We start from the raw sequence: 21,669 nt of genomic DNA, 5'->3' as shown, positions 1-21,669 counted from the left end.
AGCTTTCCTCAAAATGCAATGAAGAATAAAAGATGACATGAAAGAAGAAAAGGGGGAGGACAAGCTAATCCCATTATCCTGCCTGGAAGGCCAGAAAGCAGGGTGGGAGGAAACAAAACCACAGGCTCTGAGTTCAGTTTGGCAATTATTTGTGGCATCTCTTTGGAGGCATTAAAATAGAGCAGTGCTAGGCTTTACACAAATCTGCACAGAATTAACTGGGTAGGGAGTCTAGAAAAGGCAGTGGCCGCGTTGTGCCAGTGTTTCAAGAATAAAGACTTTGTACTCTGCCTGGAATTCATGTGAAACCTCAGTGGCAGTCCCGCTCGCTCGCTGCTCCTGGCAGGCATCCCAGCAGTTCCTGTGTCCAAGACTGGGGGAAGGGAGATTAAGAGCAAAAGCACTAAATCCAGTCCGGCTTCCTCCCACGCACATCTTAGAGGATCAGGACTGCTCAGCAAACCAAGGAGCAAGAAAAATTTGAGAGAAAGAAGAATCATTTGTTTTCCACATTGTTGAAAGGGGCTGGTCTTTTTTATTAGACTTGATGTCTGTTTATTGTGGCTTACTGGTTTACAGAGGAAAGTGCTATTTGCCATTTTCTTGGATTTGTGTAAGTTACTGTACTGATTTCCAGAGGACAGTATTTTTTTTAGATTTATGCATTACATTGTTTTTTTGTTTTGTTTTGTTTTGTTTTGTTTAACAACTAAGGAAACTTCACAAGCCCTAGGCCTCACTATGGTGTTCATCACACTCTCAGTGATGTCAGTGAGAGCTCTGCTTGTAGAAGGAATCAGCCCCTAACAGAAAAAAAAAGGTGAACATGTATATTTAAATTTATTTTTAACAAGTTTGGTATTTCTTCTAATCCTTCAGTAAGGGTAGTGTTCGTAAAATAGCTTGTATTAAATCGGGGAGCAATAATTTTAATCTTACCACAGCCAATAGTATTAAGATCCAAATATATTTTAATATTACCACTGCAGCTCCTCAGTTTGTAATTCCCAGCTTTCTTTAGAAGCTCTACAAAATCTTTGTCTAAACACTAATGCAACTGCAGTCACCAGCTGGCTGTGCCACACAAACCTGTGGGAACACAGGCGAGAGAGCTGTTGTACCAGCTTGGAAAGCTCATCGGCACCCACAGGAGATGAAGACAAGGAAATGTGGCAAAGTAAGGATTACTCATGGACTGGATATTCCATATTGTGATTTCATTTCTTAGTGAATAAACAAACATCTTGAATTTACATCAGTGTACAGCATTAAGATGAGGTGTGCCAGTCCCAGTGCAACCAATTTATCCCTGGCATCTGCATGCTTGTTTGAATGGTTCCAGTACAACATCTTCTGCAGATCTCTTGGTCTGCATCTATTCACAAGCAAAATGAGTGCATTCCCCAAGCCATTCTTTGACCAAAGCAACTAGTTGTCCTCAGCAAGCATAGGAAACTGCTTCCACTCATAAAATGTGCCTTGCAAGGCAGAAATAAATATTTAGAAACCTAAAAGCTATTTCTAGTCTTTTAAAGTTGTCCTGGTTTCAGTTAGAACAGAATTAATTTTCTTCCTAGTAGCTGGTGGAATGCTGTGTTTTGGCTTAGGATGAGAAGAGTGCTGATAACACCCCGATGCTTTAATTGTTGCAGAGCAGTGCTTATACTAAGCCAAGGACATCTCAGCCTTTTGCTCTGTCCTGCCAACGGGCAGGCTGGGGGTGCAGTAAGAGCTGGGAGGGGACAGACCCAGGACAGCTGACCCAAACTAGCCAAAGGGGTATTCCATACCATCTGACGTCATGCTAAACAATATATAGGGGTGGCTAGCCGGGGGGAGGGGGCCGGACTGCTCGGGGTTAGGCTGGGCATCGGTCAGCGAGTGGTGAGCAATTGCATTGTGCATCACTTGTTTGTACATACTATTATTACTTTCCTATTATCACCATTGTATTATTATTATTACTATTGTTATTATTATTATTGTTATTATTATTTTCCTGTCTTATTAAACTGTCTTTATCTCAACTCACGGGCTTCACTTTCCATTTCTCTCCCCTGTCCCAGAGAGGGAGGGGGGAGGGTGAGCGAACGGCTGCGTGGTATTTAGCTGCCGGCCGGGTTAAACCACGACAAAAGTCCAGGTTGAGTTCACAGAGGTGACAGGTAGAAAAACCTGCTTGTAAACTTATAAATGACATTAAGCCTAGAAGTTCTTTATCAGAATATTTATGTTTCTGGACAGTTTTTAGTAACATTCAGATAGAAGCACCTCCTTGAACATACTAAATGGCATCCAAACCTAAGTGTTACAGTCCCTTCCCTAAGATTTAAACTCTAATTATTGGTTTCCAGGCAGGCTTTTCTTTAATGTATGCGTTGTAGTTTCTAAGCTCACAGTAAGGATTAGCTTCTTTTCCTGGACCTTAAAGATAGTTTGATATTACATAGAGAGTGAGGTATTAGTTTTACTTATCACTTCCTCCTGTTTGCCACCTAATGGAAGACTTCCTTTCAGTGAAGTTCTGTGCTTCAAGCTGTGGGCATTTAGCCTTCTTGCCAAACACCCATCCCCCTAAAATTAATAGCAGATAAGAGCAGGCTGCATCTTGTAAAACTGCATGCTGTGCTATCTGACCCTGTGTATCCTCAGAAACATTCTCTCCTACCTTGCAGTGTCAGTTCAGGAGAGCTCTGCACACACATGCTCAGGAATTCAGAGAGTGCATGATCAAGCCCTAGTAGTTCAGTCCCCCTCTGTCACAGTCAGCCACAGGCAATGGCGATGTGATTGTGGTAATGAAATGTAGTTAATGACTAACTTTACAGACAAGATCACTAGAGCTGCTGGGCTCTGATTGTTGTGTTTTGTTTTGTTTTGTTTTGTTTTGTTTTGTTTTGTTTTAATGTGTGTTTTTTTTTTTTTTTTTTTTTTTTTTCATTTGTTTTAACCAGAATTATATAACGAACTGTGTACCTGTTCCACACAAGGGGAAGCCATGAAGTTTACCAGGGAACACAGTGGTAAGAAAAGGTATCGCTGAGGGTCTTTCCTATATTTTTAAGTGTTGCACTTAAGAAAATGTAATCTCTTCTTTCTTTTTTTTTTTTTTTTTTTTTTTTTTAATTGATAATCTAAGAGCAGAAAATATAGATTTAGAACTGTAGGTCTTTCAAGGCCTTTCAGCCTATTCTTACAGGATACGGAGGTTTAGTGGCATATGTAGTATATGGTGTATTACATTTAATATATGTCTGATGAGATTAGTGCAAATCTCAAGAAGGAAAAGTACATACAAGATTCCTGTGCAAATGGAAAAGGTAATACTGGTTTCAGAGAAATCGTTTTGTAAATACTCAAGAGCTCCATCTGCTGCCAGTATTTGGTAGCTCTTTGCATCTAAAAAGCCTTCATAATACTTAAAGGCTAATAATTTAAACTACATTCTAAAGCTCGCAAGCAGGTTTCTAATATTAACCTTTTTACTTTTAACTTCAGGACATGCCTAAGCATTTGGCTCACTTTATGTTTGTTTCCAAGAACTTGTGTATCAAATCCTTCAAAACCCAATTTTTTACTAATACTGGCTGATGATCTTGGTATTGGAGATGTGGGTTGTTATGGCAATGATACAATAAGGTAAGAGTGCTTTCTACAAATTAAATTACCTCCCCCCTTGCTGGTGAATTTTAGTAGGGAAAAAAAAAAGTTACTGATGGCATTACTAGAAAACTTATTAATGGATTAGTTTATCTAGATACACTTCTTTTCAAATACATGTATAAAATGTTTTACAGTAATTTCTATTGGAGTAATAATTATATGAGCATGCTTGAGTGACTTTCTTGGACTTCCAATTTTCAGAATTTTGTAAATGTGCAAAATTCTGCACAGAAATGTGCCCTATATTTTTCAGGCATGTGTATAATTTGTAAGTTTCCACAACTCATGGGTTGAAATGCTAAGGACCACGATTAGGATATAGTAACAGCTAACAATTCCAAAAGGCTTGTTACAGCTCAGAATGACAGCTCAGTCTATGATGTGATCTATTTCTCCCTATTGCACTTTTCAGTCTTGATGTAGCCTGGCTGATTGGTAGAATGATTGTATATATTTATATCCCTTGCCTAGTCTAACCTATTTTAGTCTCACAAATTGTGTGTCCTGTTTCTATTAGTAGAATATTTTTCACTATGCTTCATGAGCTTTTGATACAGGACAGACCAGAATACCAGAAATACCTTTATATATATATACATATCTCTCTATATATACATAAAACACATATCTATAGAAAATTCCTTTTCAAAGTAGTTAAGATATCTCAAAAATACATAACACAATTGTCCTAGTTGAGTTGTAGATAAAAAGAGGAATTTGTAAATTTGGTGAGTATGTCCTAGACAAAACTAGGAGGACCGGGACACTGAGAACTTCTGTATAATACATTTTTTATCAGAGATGTGATTTTTCTCTTTAGGACCCGTAACATTGATGGCCTGGCAAAGGAAGGAGTAAGACTTAGTCAGCACATTGCTGCAGCTTCTGTCTGTACTCCAAGCAGAGCAGCCTTCCTGACTGGCAGATACCCCATCAGATCAGGTTGGGCCTCTCTCTAATGGTTGACTGAAGCTTGTCTAGCCATTATTGCTGTTAAAAATACCCTTAAATAAACCCATTATAACCCTTTAATAAAGGCTTGGTAATCTAAGGATTTGGGGCATCAGTGAGATGGGCAGAAATCAAGATGACTAGATTCACTGATTGAGTTGTATGGGAAAAGCCCCACATAAAGCACATTTAATGCAGTTAAATGACCACACAGAAACAGATAAAAATCAAAACAGCACAAAGCACTCAGAGGTAGAAACATAAAGGGAAAAAAAAAAAAAAAAGTGTAAACACTGTATGTTAGTGGTATTAAAATTATGTTAAAACATAATATTTTGAGTATCCTGACAAACATTTTCATAATGAAATCTGTTAGGCAGTGGAATAGTTCTCAACAATAATGTTTTAAAACAAATATTTTAAAAACAAGACAAAACTTGAGCCATGTTATCTCCCAGTAATCATGAGTGTAGGTCTTCTGATCTGATTCTAACTTGCTAAAGAAGATGGTTTTGTGGAGAAAGGAAATCATGAGCTGTACATTTCAGAAGTGTGTGCCCATGACTCTGTAAATCTTCTTTTAGATAAACTTTCCCCTTTATGTCTCTTTTTCTCTCTCTTTCTTTCTTTCTTTCTTTCTTTCTTTCTTTCTTTCTTTCTCTTTCTTTCTTTCTTTCTTTCTTTCTTTCTTTCTTTCTTTCTTTCTTTCTTTCTTTCTTTCTTTCTTTCTTTCTTTCTTTCTTTCTTTTTTTCTCTCTCTCTCTCTCTCTCTTTTTCTCTCTTTCTCTCTCTCTTTCTTTCTCTCTTTCTCTCTTTCTCTCTTTTCAACATTATGTTGTGATATAACTTTGGTTTTAAGAGGTTGTCTAATGTCCAAACATAGACGTCTTGGTGCAATTTTAGACACTCCAGCATAGCTGAGGTATCTGCATTGGACTAGCATTTACAACACGGGACTTGGAGGATATATTCTTCTGGGGGTCAATTAGAATATCCTGCAGCATACTGAACGTACAATAAAAAGGTACTCGACTTAGGCAGCTGAATCTTATTGGTTAGAAAGCACAACCTGAAGAGACTGAAAATCTTAAGTATGGCTTGTTTTAGTTTAAAGACTCTTATTTTTCTCCAGGCATGGCATCCAATACGCAACATCGTGTTCTTTTTTGGAATGGGTGTTCTGGAGGCCTCCCACCAAATGAAACTACTTTTGCCACAATACTGCACCAGCAAGGCTATTCTACAGCACTTGTAGATATGAGATGTAGAAACTTGCCGCCTTTTCATTGGTGTTATTAAAACGAGGCTGTTTCAGTCAATATTTTTCTTTTCCAAAATGTTTAAGATCAGTTAGAGTTTTTGTAGGCATAACTTTAAAAATCAGCAGGGTTTTTAGAATTCCACTCACACTCAACAGTGTCAACACAGTATATATGATAAATCCAAAATAAGGATGTATGGAATACTCAGATATACACAGCAAAATAAGTAAATAAATAAAAAATAAATAAAATCTCATTTATAAAATCTCATTTGCCAAGCACAGATTGCTTTAGAAAAACAAACAGAGATATTCAGTGATCTATCTGAGCAGGAAAATGTCTGCCAGTTGACACCCAGACACTACAGTGTCTTAATTATATCTGATGGATAGATTTTCTATTACTTATGCATCCCACTTATCATACAAACTCTAAAAATACCTTAAGTTTCTGCAAAAAACAGTTCTGCAAAGTGAGACACTCCCCCCGCACAAAAAAAAAAAAAAAAAAAAAAAAAAAAGCTGAAAGAGTCCCATTGACTCTGGTGGTTTTTGGATCAGAACCCATGTTCAAGAAAGAAAATCCCATTAACTGTTTGCCAGTTTCACCTGAACAGTGATTATGGATTTGTCCTTCAAGCACCTCTCATTCTTAAGCTCTTTTTGAGGTAGCAAATGTGTCATGTGCTTAATTGTAATGACTATGATTTCCATGCCTCTTCTTGGCTCTGGCACACTGAGGTGTCATGTAGTTCCTAATGAGTATTAGTGATGTACAAGCTTCACAGGAGCCTGTGCAAAAAGGGGATCTTTCCTAGCTCCTTGCAGTCTGTTACAGCTTGTGCTGTAAAACGCATTCATATTCAGGCTCACAGAGCTGGTTTGGAGCTCTCCAAAGTTATTTCTCTGGCTAATAGGCCCAAAGCCCATGGTCATAGACTGTCTGTCCTTCAATGTCAGGATAATTACACTGCTCTGTAATATGACTTCATTAAGCTTCATTATCAGTGCATGACATATTCTGATATGTCCAATTGTACTGGATAATTGGATAATTGTACTAGACAATTGGAATGGCCTATTTTTGCTACTCATTTTAGGATGAATATAGACACAGAGAGCCAATGTGTACAGGTTCTTCCTGAAATCTGTTCTTGAATGTGAAGGTCAAATAGAAATTTTGTGTAAATTAGATCATATTTTTGCACTGTTTATTTTAGCAAAAGGGATTCTCCCCGCCAGGCCACCCATTAATGAATGACTACATTATCATTTCAAAATAATAAGCACCAAATAGCACAACCATATTGGTACTTACTCAGGGAGGAGGCTGAGCTGGACCATTGCCCTGTATGGAATTTTGTTAAGATAAGTGAGGAAAAACAGATATTCTGCTCAGACCGAGTGCCAGAGTATGATTGCTCCCAGAGAGCCTGTCCTATTCCAACCTGCTCCTCCCTTGGCTGCACCTTAACTGAGGAGTGCAGCCAAACTTTTAGAAATACAGGCAGACACACGAGACTAATAATGTTGGATTTTGTTTAATACCTTTATTTTGTATTTGCAAGGAAGTGTCATATGGCTGTGAATCCTCCCAAGATCATTGCCAGATGCAGAATTGAGGCGCAGAATTGAGGCGCCCCCTCCCCGGCCGTTCAAAAGCTGCTCCTAGGGAGCGCGAGCAACCACGAGCGCAGTGAGCAGGATGGGCAAACAGGGCGTGGCGCGTCAGAAGGGCGTGGCGCAGCAGTTAGCGCAGGTAGGGGGAGCAGGAAGGGCAGAGCACTCCCCCTGCCCATACAAACACCTCCTTAACAACAGCCGTTAGCTAGGCGATAATGGTCTCCACCAAGCACGGTGCGCTCTCCAGGAAGTCGGTACACACCCAGACTGACTGCCCATTAAAAAATGCTGCAGTTCAGGTCACCGGATGCAAGGAGTGTCTGAGCCTGCTCCTGCCATCAGCGGGAGGCAGAGAAACTGCGTGCGTGAGGTGCGAGCAGGTGGATGATCTGGTCCGCATGGTGGCGGAGCTCAAGGAGGAGGTGGAGAGGTTGAGGGATATCAGGGAGTGTGAGCGGGAGAGAGACTTCTGGAGCAGGGCCTCAAGGAGAGGTATCGAGGTGAGACACCCCAAATGGGGGTGGACCCCCTGCCCTGTCGCCGTTGGGCAGAGGGAAGGGATCTGGGAGCTGGGGAGGAATGGAAACAGGTCCCTGCTAGACATCTCAAGCGATGCCCTCCCCTTCCGGTCCCACCTTCCCAGGTGCCATTATGCAACAGGTTTGAGGCCCTGGAGCTCGAGAGACCGGTGGGTGAGGAAGAGGTAGCAAGTGTTCCCAGGAGGATGCCTAGGGCGAGGAGGTCAACTCCACGCCTCAGGACTGGCTCCATCAAGAAAGACAGAAGGGTTATTGTTGTGGGAGACTCTCTTCTTAGAGGAACAGAGGGCCCTATTTGTTGGCCTGACCCTACCCGTAGGGAAGTCTGCTGCCTCCCTGGGGCCAGGGTCAGGGACGTTGCTAGGAAGCTTCCCAACCTGGTTCGCCCCTCTGACTATTATCCTCTTTTGATAGTCCAGGCAGGTAGTGATGACATTGAAGAGAGAAGCCTGAAGGCTATCAAACAAGACTTTAGGGGGCTGGGACGGTTAGTGGATGGAGCAGGAGTGCAGGTGGTGTTTTCGTCCATCCCTACAGTGGCAGGGAGGGGTACAGAGATGACACGGAAAGCCCACCTGTTAAACACGTGGCTCAGGGGCTGAAATCAGAAATCTTGGGTTTTTTGACCATGGGGCGCTTTACTCGGCACCTGGCCTGATGGCCGCAGATTGGTCCCTATCTTTTAGGGGAAAAAGGATCCTGGGCCAGGAGCTGGCAGGGCTTGTTGAGAGGTCTTTAAACTAGGTAAGAAGGGGGATGGGGCTGAAGCAAGGATTGTTGGAGCTGTACCAGAGGGAACAATAGTAAGGCCAGGGGATAAGGCAATGGCCCAGCTGAAGTGCATCTACACCAATGCATGCAGCATGGGTAACAAACAGGAGGAGCTGGAAGCCATCGTGCGGCGGGCAGGCTACGACTTGGTTGCCATCACGGAGACGTGGTGGGACCGGTCTCATGACTGGAGTGCTGCAATGACTGGCTATAAGCTCTTCAGAAGGGACAGGCAGCACAGAAGGGGTGGTGGTGTAGCTCTCTGTATGAGAGAGTCTTTTGATGTTGTAGAACTCGAGGCTGGGAATGACAAGGTCAAGTCCCTTTGGGTTAGGATCGGCAGGGACAACAAGGCTAGCGTCCTGGTCAGGGTCTGCTATAGACTGCCAAACCAGGATGAGGAGACGGATGAGGAGTTCTACAGGCAGCTGACAGAAGTTGCAGAATCTTCAGCGCTTGTTCTCATGGGGGACTTCAACTTCCCTGACATATCCTGGAAGCACAACACAGCCCAGAGAAGCAGTCTAGGAGGTTTCTGGAGAGCGTGGAAGATAGCTTCCTGACACAGCTGGTTAGTGAACCTACCAGGGGTGGTGCCCCGCTAGACCTTCTCTTCACAAACAGAGAAGGACTGGTGGAGGATGTGATTGTCGGGAGCTGTCTTGGGCAGAGTGACCACGAAATGGTGGAGTTCTCTATTCTTGGCGAGGCCAGGAAGGGGATCAGTAAAATTGCTGTATTGGACTTCCGGAGGGCTGCCTTTGTGCTGCTAAGGACACTGGTTGGTAGAGTCCCTTGGGAGGCGGTTCTGAAGGGCAGAGGTGTCCAGGAAGGCTGGGCGCTCTTCAAGAGGGAAATCTTAATGGCGCAGGAACGGTCTGTCCCCACGTGCCCAAAGATGAGCTGGCGGGGAAGAAGACCAGCCTGGCTGAACAGAGAATTGTGGCTTGAGCTTAGGAGAAAAAAGAGGGTTTATAATCTTTGGAAAGTGGGCAGGCCACTAGGGAGGACTATAAGGATGTTGCGCGGCTATGCAGGGACAAAATTAGAAAGGCCAAAGCTCATCTGGAGCTCAATCTGGCTACTGCCGTTAAAGATAACAAAAAAATGTTTTTATAAATACATCAACACAAAAAGGAGGACTAAGGAGAATCTCCATTCTTTACTGGATGCGGGGGGAAACCTGGTTACAAGAGATGAGGAAAAGGCGGAGGTGCTTAATGCCTTCTTCGCCTCAGTCTTTAGCGGCAATACCGGTTGTTCTCTGGGTACCCAGTACCCTGAGCTGGTGGAAAGGGATGGGGAGCAGGATGTGGCCCTCGCTATCCATGAAGAACTGCTGGTGACCTGGTACGGCACTTGGATGTGCACAAGTCGAAGGGGCCGGATGGGATCCACCCAAGGGGACTGAGAGAACTGGCAGAGGAGCTGGCCAAGCCGCTTACCATCTTTTATCAACAGTCCTGGCTATCGGGGGAGGTCCCAGTTGACTGGCGGCTAGCAAACATGACGCCCATCTACAAGAAGGGACGGAGGGCAGACCCAGAAAATTACAGGCCTTTCAGTTTGACCTCAGTGCCAGGGAAGCTCATGGAGCAGATTCTCTTGAGAGTCATCACGCAGCACTTGCAGGGTAAGCCAGCGATCAGGCCCAGTCAGCATGGGTTTATGGAAGGCAGATCCTGCTTGACGAACCTGATCTCCTTCTATGACAAAGTGACGCGCTGGGTGGACGAGGGAAAGGCTGTGGATGTGGTCTACCTTGACTTCAGCAAGGCTTTTGACACCGTCTCCCACAGCATTCTCCTCAAGAAACTGGCTGCTCTTGACTTGGACTGGCGCACGCTTCGTTGGGTTAAAAACTGGCTGGATAGCCGGGCCCAAAGAGTCGTGGTAAACGGAGTCAAGTCCAGTTGGAGGCCAGTCACTAGTGGCGTCCCCCAGGGCTCGGTACTGGGGCCGGTCCTCTTTAATATCTTCATCAATGATCTGGACGAGGGCATTGAGTGCACCCTCAGTAAGTTTGCAGATGACACCAAGCTATGCGCATGTGTTGAGCTGCTTGAGGGTAGGAAGGCTCTGCAGGAGGATCTGGATAGGCTGCACCGATGGGCTGAGGTCAACTGCATGAAGTTCAACAAGGCCAAGTGCCGCGTCCTGCACCTGGGGCGCAATAACCCCAAGCAGAGCTACAGGCTGGGAGACGAGTGGTTGGAGAGCTGCCAGGCAGAGAAGGATCTGGGAGTGATGGTGGACAGTCGTCTGAATATGAGCCAGCAGTGTGCTCAGGTGGCCAAGAAGGCCAACGGCATCCTGGCTTGTATCAGAAACAGTGTGACCAGCAGGGCTAGGGAGGTGATCGTCCCCCTGTACTCGGCTCTGGTGAGGCCGCACCTCAAGTACTGTGTTCAGTTTTGGGCCCCTCGCTACAAAGAAGGACATCGAGGTGCTTGAGCGGGTCCAGAGAAGGGCGACGAAGCTGGTGAGGGGCCTGGAGAACAAGTCCTACGAGGAGCGGCTGAAGGAGCTGGGCTTGTTCAGCCTGGAGAAGAGGAGGCTCAGGGGCGACCTTATTGCTCTCTACAGATACCTCAAAGGAGGCTGTAGCGAGGTGGGGGATGGCCTGTTCTCCCACGTGCCTGGTGACAGGACGAGGGGGAACGGGCTTAAGTTGCGCCAGGGGAGATTTAGGCTGGATGTTAGGAAGAACTTCTTTACTGAAAGGGTTGTTAGACATTGGAACAGGCTGCCCAGGGAAGTGGTGGACTCACCATCCCTGGAGGATTTTAAAAGATGTTTAGGTGTAGAGCTTAGCGATATGGTTTAGTGGGGACTCTTAGTGTTAGGTCAGAAGTTGGACTCGATGACCTTGAGGTCTCTTCCAACCTAGGTGATTCTGTGTTGTGGTCTCCAAGCTGGGATACAAACACCTGTTAGTTCGGCATAACTGAATTTTGCGTTCCTTGAACTAGCTTTTCCTCGCCTCCTCTTCATTGACAAGGACATGCATCTCTTTCACACTCCTTCATTAGTAAACAAACCAGCACCTTTCTTTACATCAGTAAGATGCCTGCCTTTGGTTTCAGTGAAAATTCAGGCCCTAGCACCTGAAGTTTCTTCCGGATGGTGAAGAAGTTCTTCCTGACACCCAACCTAAACCTCCCCTGGTGCAACTTTAGCCCATTCTCCCTCGTCCTATCACCAGGCACATATGAGAATAGACCAACCCCCACCTCGCTACAGCCTCCTTTAAGGTATCTGTAGAGTGCGATAAGGTCGCCCCTTAACCTCCTCTTCTCCAGACTGAACAATCCCAGCTCCCTCAGCCGTTCCTCGTAGGACTTGTTCTCCAGATCCCTCACCAGCTTTGTTGCCCTTCCCTGGACTCACTGGAGCCCCTCAATATCCTTCTTGTAGCGAGGGGCCCAGAACTGAACACAGTACTTGGGCTGCAGCCTCACCAGAGCCAAGTACAGGGGGACAATCGCTTCCTTAGTCCTGCTGGCCACGCTGGTTCTTATACGAGTCAGGATGCTGTTGGCCTTCTTGGCCGCCTGAGCACACTGCTGGCTCATATTGAGTCGACTAGCCACCAGTACGCCCAGGTCCTTCTCTGCCAGGCAGCTTTCTAACCACTCAGATGGCTTTACCAACCATCTTCAAACTTCCAGATCTAGAGGAACGCTTTGACTGCGGCCTAAAAGCCACGTGTATGTAAGCTGCCGCAAGCCAGCCAGTCTTCTTCCCATGACCTGCCAGGAAACAGCAATGTAGGCAGGTAACCAAATTAAAGCCAAAACTTGCAGCCCAGTCCTTGACCTGAATAGGGAGTGAGGATCCGGATCCTGGCATTTATGCGTGATAGCTTCTACGCAGCCGAAGTAAATACACCCCCGGTGCCCTGAGCTGGAGGACCACAACGGTGGGAACGATAAACTCCCAACCGACCCTGAACGTGTGCGGGATTTGCTGCTCCACCTGGATCTATACAAGTCTGTGGGTCCGGATGGGATTCATCCCAGGGTGCTTAAGGAGCTGGCTGACGCCATCGCAGGACCTCTCTCAATTATTTTTCAACGGTCTTGTGAATCTGGAGAGGTCCCAGTGGACTGGAAGCTGGCAAATGTCGTACCAGTTTTCAAGAAGGGCAAGAAAATAGACCGTGGCAACTACAGGCCTGTTAGTCTCACATCAGCACCTGGTAAAATTATGGAGAAGATGATCCTTGAAGTTCTTGAAGTGCACCTGGGGGACAATGCAGTCATTGGTCCCAGCCAACACGGGTTCATGAGGGGTAGGTCCTGCCTAACAAATCTGAATTCCTTTTATGATAAGATCACCCATCTGGTCGATCAAGGGAAACCAGCTGACGTGATCTTTTTGGACCTGAGCAAAGCTTTTGACATGGTTTCCCGTGGGATCCTACTGGACAAAATGTCCAGCATACAACCTAACAAAAACATCATGCGATGGGTGAGCAATTGGCTGACAGGCAGGGCTCAAGGGCTTGTGGTAAATGGGGCCACATCAGGCTGGCACATGGTCACTAGTGGGGACCCTCAAGGCTCCATTTTAGGGCCAGTCCTCTTCAATGTTTTTATAAACGATTTAGATGTAGGACTAGAAGGTGTTTTGAGCGAGTTTGCTGATGGCACCAAACTTGGAGGAGTTGTAGACTCAGATGAGGGGCTGAGGGTGGAAAGGCCTTGCAGAGAGATCTGGGCAGATTGGAGAGCTGGGCGATCACCAACCTCATGAAGATTAACAAGAGCAAGTCATGCACCTGGGACGGGGCCACCCTGGCTATACGTACAGACTGGGTGACGAGATGCCGGAGAGCAGCCCCGCACAGAGGGATCCGGGGGTGGTGGTTGACAGCAAGTTGAACATGAGCCAGCAGTGTGCCCTGGCAGCCAGGAGGGCCAACCATATCCTGGGGTGCATCAAGCACAGCATTGCTAGTCAATCAAGGGAAGTGATTTTCCCGCTCTACTCTGTGCTAGTGCGGCCTCACTTCGAGTACTGCGTGCAGTTCTGGGCACCACAGTACAAAAAGGACAGTAAACTGCTGGAGAGCGTCCAGAGGAGGGCGACGAAGATGGTGAAGGGCCTAGAGGGGAAGACGTATGAGGAGCGGCTGAGGTCACTGGGCCTGTTCAGCCTGGAGAAGGAGAGGCTGAGGGGGGACCTCATGGCAGCGTACAACTTCCTCGCGAGGGGGAGTGCAGAGGCCAGTGCTGACCTATTCTCTGTAATCACCAGTGATAGGACCCACGGGAATGGTGTTAAGCTGAGGCAGGGAAGGTTTAGGCTGGACGTCAGGAAGAGGTTCTTCACCGAGAGGAGGGTGGTTGCACGCTGGAACAGGCTCCCCAGGGAACTAGTCACTGCACCAAGCCCGTCTGAATTTAAGAAGCGATTGGACTGTGCACTTAGTCACGTGGTCTAAACTTTTGGGTAGACCTGTGCGGTGCCAGGAGTTGGACTTGATGATCCTTATGGGTCCCTTCCAACTCGGGATATTCTATGATTCTATAAATAGTGCAGTCAGAGGTCATGGGGCTAGATTTAGAAAAGTCCTGCATAAAGAAGGGATCTCAGAAAAGAAAATTTAAATAACATTAATATCAAGAAAAGGAATTCTGATTGCTAAATTCTTTATCTGTCATGACTAGACAGATGAAAATCTATGATGACAAGTTTGCCTTTAAGGTCATTTTCTTTTTTATTCATCTCTTTTATTTATTTGTATTTATTTTTTTAACAGGCTCTGTACTAATGTTCCTCACAGAATGACTGACAGAAATATGACCTTCGTGCAAATTTTGTAGTTAATTCATTAGGTCAACTCTAACCACTAAGCCCCTTGTCAGGTTATTTCTACTAGTGATAAGGAGCAATTGACCTTAAAACTTTGAAGCCAGGTAGACGAGCTTATTCCACAAGGTCTCTTGGTTCCACCCTTGTTAAATGAAACCGGCCAGGTGTGGGTCGTTTGACCTTTGCTATATAGGAAGCCTGAGGAATTGTGGGGGGAATTGCCTCCCCAGGAGAAACTGAGGCTTGGGTTGCCTAGGGTGTTTTTCTGTTGTGGGGAATTGGGCTCAGCATTCCCCAGTAGGCTGCTTTTCCTTCGTGTTTTCTGCCCTGTCTGTGAAAGAGTTTTAGAGACTCTATGAGCCAGTTACATTGGTGGTGCCTTCTTCAGTAAAACGCTGGTGGCACTATTTCACAGCGAAGCGCTTTGGAAGTGACTCAAGTTCAGAAGACTACAGGTAAGTGTTCCTGGGTTCTGTGGTTGTTACTGTTGAGGAGTTTGAGTACTCCTTCACCTTGTCTGTTTTCCGTGAAATTACTTACGTGGGTTCTAGGCTCCATTCAAAGCACTGGGGGGGAAAAAAAAAAGCCTCCTAAACCCAAGTGCACACAGGTAAGCCTGACTTAGAAGATTGTTCTTAAATATTTGGAAGATTGAAAAACGGGCTGTGTGAAAAAGGTACATTAATGTGAATGCAGAATTTGCGTCGTGGTCAGTAGAAAGAGACAATGATGGATTGGGGCACAGAGGTGCTGCGTCGCAGAGTCACCTTTTTATGTGTGTTTTTTTTTTTTAATTCATTTTTTTATTCTCTTTGGTGGAGTTTGGGGGGAGGGGCAAAATTTCTTGTGGACACCTGCGGGAGTTGCAAAATTATAATAAACTTTAGGTAAAGGAAAACTTCCTTCTCTCTTGTTGTTCACAGAATCACAGAATTTCTAGGTTGGAAGAGACCTCAAGATCATCGAGTCCAACCTCTGACCTAACGCAAACAGTCCCCACTAAACCATATCCCTAAGCTCTACATCTAAACGTCTTTTAAAGACTTCCAGGGATGGTGACTCCACCACTTCCCTGGGCAGCCTGTTCCAATGTCTAACAACCCTTTCACTAAAGAAGTTCTGCCTAAAATCTAACCTAAAACTCCTGCAGCTGGTTGTGCAGGTGGCACCGCTCCAGCTCCGACGCCTCCGCCTCGCGCCGCGACAGCGCCCCCGACACCTCCTGCAGCTTTGCCAAGATTTGGTTGGGAAACACACAGAATTGGTGGAAACTCCCCCAAAGTTTGCAGGAAAAGCCAAGCAGAATTCGGGGAAGAGCCCCCAAAATCTGGACGGCCCCCAGCCGCTCCTCCCGGTCCCGCGCCGCCACCCAGAGCTCCTCCAGCTCCCGGTGCCGCTGCTGGAGCTCGGCCGCCAGCCGTCGCCTCTCCGCCGCGCTCCGCTGCTGGAGCTCAGCCACCAGCTGCCGCCACTCGCCCAGCTCCGCCTCCCGTTGCCACCTGGAGCACTCCTCCCGAGACTGCTGCAGCTCCGTGCGCAGAGAGCGGATGTCATCCTCCAGGCCCCTCGTCTTCTCCCGCAGCTCTTCCAGCTGCCCCGTCGGGTCCCCCGCCGCCCACCGCAGCACCCCCGGTACCGGAGGCGGTGCTGCCGATCCCGAAGCCACCCCCGAGGCCTTTTTACCGGCCTGGGGGGCTGCGACGAAGGTCACGGCCTTGCGGGGAAGCCCTGGGCCTGGTGCCGTCGGGATGCTGATAGCCCACAACGGGGCGCGGTTGCTGGGAGCCCAGGCCGCTAGGGGCCCTGAGCGGCGCCGTTTCTGCTCGGGAGCCTCCGGCAGGGGCGTAGCCGCCGCGCGCTTGGCGTGGGCCTTGCGCACCGGTGACCCGGAGGTGGCTGGAAGGGACGCAGCCGCCTCCGTGGCCGGTACCGGGCGGGCAGCGCCAGCGCCGCCACCGCCGGGCCTCGCCGCCATTGTTTCTGTTGTTGTCTCTGTTTCCTTTTCGATACAGTCTTAAAATGAAGGTCCCATTTTCTGGCCTTTGGCAGAGCGTAAGCACGCCGGAACACTTCATATTACATAGATCATATTTGTCTGCAATGATCCCGCCGCTAAGCCTTGAGCTCCTGCAGCTGGTTGTGCAGGCGGCACGGCTCCAGCACCAGCTCCGACGCCTCCGCCTCGCGCCGCGACAGCGCCCCCGACACCTCCTGCAGCTTTGCCAAGATTTGGTTGGGAAACGCACAGAATTGGTGGAAACTCCCCCAAAGTTTGCAGGAAAAGCCAAGCAGAATTCGGGGAAGAGCCCCCAAAATCTGGACGGCCCCCAGCCGCTCCTCCCGGTCCCGCGCCGCCACCCAGAGCTCCTCCAGCTCCCGGTGCCGCTGCTGGAGCTCGGCCGCCAGCCGCCGCTGCTCGGCCGCGCTCCGCTGATGGAGCTCAGCCGCCAGCCGCCGCCACTCGCCCAGCTCCGCCTCCCGTTGCCACCTGGAGCACTCCTCCCGAGACTGCTGCAGCTCCGTGCGCAGAGAGCGGATGTCACCCTCCAGGCCCCTTGTCTTCTCCCTGGGCAGCCTGTTCCAGTGTCTAACACCCCTTTCAGTAAAGAAGTTCTTCCTAACATCTAACCTAAAACTCCCCTGGCGCAACTTAAGCCCGTTCCCCCTCGTCCTGTCACCAGGCACGTGGGAGAACAGGCCATCCCCCACCTCGCTACAGCCTCCTTTGAGGTATCTGTAGAGAGCAATAAGGTCGCCCCTGAGCCTCCTCTTCTCCAGGCTGAACAAGCCCAGCTCCTTCAGCCGCTCCTCGTAGGACTTGTTCTCCAGGCCCCTCACCAGCTTCGTCGCCCTTCTCTGGACCCGCTCAAGCACCTCAATGTCCTTCTTGTAGCGAGGGGCCCAAAACTGAACACAGTACTCGAGGTGCGGCCTCACCAGAGCCGAGTACAGGGGGACGATCACCTCCCTAGCCCTGCTGGTCACACTGTTTCTGATACAAGCCAGGATGCCGTTGGCCTTCTTGGCCACCTGAGCACACTGCTGGCTCATATTCAGACGACTGTCCACCATCACTCCCAGATCCTTCTCTGCCTGGCAGCTCTCCAACCACTCGTCTCCCAGCCTGTAGCTCTGCTTGGGGTTATTGCGCCCCAGGTGCAGGACGCGGCACTTGGCCTTGTTGAACTTCATGCAGTTGACCTCAGCCCATCGGTGCAGCCTATCCAGATCCTCCTGCAGAGCTTTCCTACCCTCGAGCAGATCGACACATGCGCATAGCTTGGTGTCATCTGCAAACTTACTGAGGGTGCACTCAATGCCCTCGTCCAGATCATTGATGAAGATATTAAAGAGGACCGGCCCCAGTACCGAGCCCTGGGGGACGCCACTAGTGACTGGCCTCCAACTGGACTTGACTCCGTTTACCACGACTCTTTGGGCCCGGCTATCCAGCCAGTTTTTAACCCAACGAAGCGTGCGCCAGTCCAAGTCAAGAGCAGCCAGTTTCTTGAGGAGAATGCTGTGGGAGACGGTGTCAAATGCCTTGCTGAAGTCAAGGTAGACCACATCCACAGCCTTTCCCTCGTCCACCCAGCGCGTCACTTTGTCATAGAAGGAGATCAGGTTCGTCAAGCAGGATCTGCCTTCCCTAAACCCATGCTGACTGGGCCTGATCGCTGGCTTACCCTGCAAGTGCCGCAAGATGACTCTCAAGAGGATCTGCTCCATGAGCTTCCCTGGTACTGAAATCAAACTGACCGGCCTGTAGTTTCCCGGAAAAATTAAAATAATAGAAGAATTATACCGCAGCTCCGACACCTCCGCCTCGTGTCACGACAGTGCCCCCAACACATCCCGCAGCTTTGCCTTGAGCTCCTGCAGCTGGTTGTGCAGGCGGCGCCTCTCCAGCTCCAGCTCCGACGCCTCCGCCTCGCGCCGCGACAGCGCCCCCGACACCTCCTGCAGCTTTGCCAAGATTTGGTTGGGAAACACACAGAATTGGTGGAAACTCCCCCAAAGTTTGCAGGAAAAGCCAAGCAGAATTCGGGGAAGAGCCCCAAAATCTGGACAGCCCCCAGCCGCTCCTCCAGGTCCCGCGCCGCCACCCAGAGCTCCTCCAGCTCCCGGTGCCGCTGCTGGAGCTCGGCCGCCAGCCGCCGCCTCTCCGCCGCGCTCCGCTGCTGGAGCTCAGCCACCAGCTGCTGCCACTCGCCCAGCTCCGCCTCCCGTTGCCACCTGGAGCACTCCTCCCGAGACTGCTGCAGCTCCGTGCGCAGAGAGCGGATGTCATCCTCCAGGCCCCTCGTCTTCTCCCGCAGCTCTTCCAGCTGCCCCGTCGGGTCCCCCGCCGCCCACCGCAGCACCCCCGGTACCGGAGGCGGCGCTGCCGATCCCGAAGCCACCCCCGAGGCCTTTTTACCGGCCTGGGGGGCTGCGACGAAGGTCACGGCCTTGCGGGGAAGCCCTGGGCCTGGTGCCGTCGGGATGCTGATAGCCCACAACGGGGCGCAGTTGCTGGGAGCCCAGGCCGCTAGGGGCCCTGAGCGGCGCCGTTTCTGCTCGGGAGCCTCCGGCAGGGGCGTAGCCGCCGCGCGCTTGGCGTGGGCCTTGCGCACCGGTGACCCGGAGGTGGCTGGAAGGGACGCAGCCGCCTCCGTGGCCGGTACCGGGCGGGCGGCGCCAGCGCCGCCACCGCCGGGCCTCGCCGCCATTGTTTCTGTTGTTGTCTCTGTTTCCTTTTCGATACAGTCTTAAAATGAAGGTCCCATTTTCTGGCCTTTGGCAGAGCGTAAGCACGCCGGAACACTTCATATTACATAGATCATATTTGTCTGCAATGATCCCGCCGCTAAGCCTTGAGCTCCTGCAGCTGGTTGTGCAGGCGGCACGGCTCCAGCACCAGCTCCGACGCCTCCGCCTCGCGCCGCGACAGCGCCCCCGACACCTCCTGCAGCTTTGCCAAGATTTGGTTGGGAAACGCACAGAATTGGTGGAAACTCCCCCAAAGTTTGCAGGAAAAGCCAAGCAGAATTCGGGGAAGAGCCCCCAAAATCTGGACGGCCCCCAGCCGCTCCTCCCGGTCCCGCGCCGCCACCCGGAGCTCCTCCAGCTCCCGGTGCCGCTGCTGGAGCTCGGCCGCCAGCCGCCGCTGCTCGGCCGCACTCCGCTGCTGGAGCTCAGCCGCCAGCCGCCGCCACTCGCCCAGCTCCGCCTCCCGTTGCCACCTGGAGCACTCCTCCCGAGACTGCTGCAGCTCCGTGCGCAGAGAGCGGATGTCACCCTCCAGGCCCCTCGTCTTCTCCCTGGGCAGCCTGTTCCAGTGTCTAACACCCCTTTCAGTAAAGAAGTTCTTCCTAACATCTAACCTAAAACTCCCCTGGCGCAACTTAAGCCCGTTCCCCCTCGTCCTGTCACCAGGCACGTGGGAGAACAGGCCATCCCCCACCTCGCTACAGCCTCCTTTGAGGTATCTGTAGAGAGCAATAAGGTCGCCCCTGAGCCTCCTCTTCTCCAGGCTGAACAAGCCCAGCTCCTTCAGCCGCTCCTCGTAGGACTTGTTCTCCAGGCCCCTCACCAGCTTCGTCGCCCTTCTCTGGACCCGCTCAAGCACCTCAATGTCCTTCTTGTAGCGAGGGGCCCAAAACTGAACACAGTACTCGAGGTGCGGCCTCACCAGAGCCGAGTACAGGGGGACGATCACCTCCCTAGCCCTGCTGGTCACACTGTTTCTGATACAAGCCAGGATGCCGTTGGCCTTCTTGGCCACCTGAGCACACTGCTGGCTCATATTCAGACGACTGTCCACCATCACTCCCAGATCCTTCTCTGCCTGGCAGCTCTCCAACCACTCGTCTCCCAGCCTGTAGCTCTGCTTGGGGTTATTGCGCCCCAGGTGCAGGACGCGGCACTTGGCCTTGTTGAACTTCATGCAGTTGACCTCAGCCCATCGGTGCAGCCTATCCAGATCCTCCTGCAGAGCTTTCCTACCCTCGAGCAGATCGACACATGCGCATAGCTTGGTGTCATCTGCAAACTTACTGAGGGTGCACTCAATGCCCTCGTCCAGATCATTGATGAAGATATTAAAGAGGACCGGCCCCAGTACCGAGCCCTGGGGGACGCCACTAGTGACTGGCCTCCAACTGGACTTGACTCCGTTTACCACGACTCTTTGGGCCCGGCTATCCAGCCAGTTTTTAACCCAACGAAGCGTGCGCCAGTCCAAGTCAAGAGCAGCCAGTTTCTTGAGGAGAATGCTGTGGGAGACGGTGTCAAATGCCTTGCTGAAGTCAAGGTAGACCACATCCACAGCCTTTCCCTCGTCCACCCAGCGCGTCACTTTGTCATAGAAGGAGATCAGGTTCGTCAAGCAGGATCTGCCTTCCCTAAACCCATGCTGACTGGGCCTGATCGCTGGCTTACCCTGCAAGTGCCGCAAGATGACTCTCAAGAGGATCTGCTCCATGAGCTTCCCTGGTACTGAAATCAAACTGACCGGCCTGTAGTTTCCCGGAAAAATTAAAATAATAGAAGAATTATACCGCAGCTCCGACACCTCCGCCTCGTGTCACGACAGTGCCCCCGACACATCCCGCAGCTTTGCCTTGAGCTCCTGCAGCTGGTTGTGCAGGCGGCGCCTCTCCAGCTCCAGCTCCGACGCCTCCGCCTCGCGCCGCGACAGCGCCCCCGACACCTCCTGCAGCTTTGCCAAGATTTGGTTGGGAAACACACAGAATTGGTGGAAACTCCCCCAAAGTTTGCAGGAAAAGCCAAGCAGAATTCGGGGAAGAGCCCCCAAAATCTGGACGGCCCCCAGCCGCTCCTCCCGGTCCCGCGCCGCCACCCAGAGCTCCTCCAGCTCCCGGTGCCGCTGCTGGAGCTCGGCCGCCAGCCGCCGCCTCTCCGCCGCGCTCCGCTGCTGGAGCTCAGCCACCAGCTGCCGCCACTCGCCCAGCTCCGCCTCCCGTTGCCACCTGGAGCACTCCTCCCGAGACTGCTGCAGCTCCGTGCGCAGAGAGCGGATGTCATCCTCCAGGCCCC

General features: G+C 49.9%; 1 long non-coding RNA gene across 3 annotated transcripts; it reads left to right on the top strand.

Annotated features, from left to right (window-relative positions):
- The first annotated feature begins 4 nt into the window (after positions 1-4).
- LOC137856611 (uncharacterized) lies at positions 5-18,583 on the top strand. Of its 3 annotated transcripts, XR_011096629.1 has the most exons (6): positions 5-1,884; positions 2,955-3,033; positions 3,499-3,639; positions 4,484-4,605; positions 15,552-15,790; positions 18,523-18,583. It is a non-coding gene; the product is annotated as an uncharacterized lncRNA (long non-coding RNA). The 3 variants fall into 3 exon arrangements; XR_011096628.1 differs by lacking the exon at positions 18,523-18,583 and having other exon boundaries at positions 13-1,884; positions 15,552-16,006; XR_011096630.1 differs by lacking the exons at positions 15,552-15,790; positions 18,523-18,583 and adding an exon at positions 5,747-8,628 and having other exon boundaries at positions 13-1,884.
- The last annotated feature ends 3,086 nt before the right edge of the window (positions 18,584-21,669 follow it).

This window comes from Anas acuta, chromosome 1, assembly GCF_963932015.1.
Source record: "Anas acuta chromosome 1, bAnaAcu1.1, whole genome shotgun sequence".
In the NCBI taxonomy this organism is placed as follows: domain Eukaryota; kingdom Metazoa; phylum Chordata; class Aves; order Anseriformes; family Anatidae; genus Anas; species Anas acuta.
This window is presented reverse-complemented; position numbering and strand designations above follow the sequence as displayed.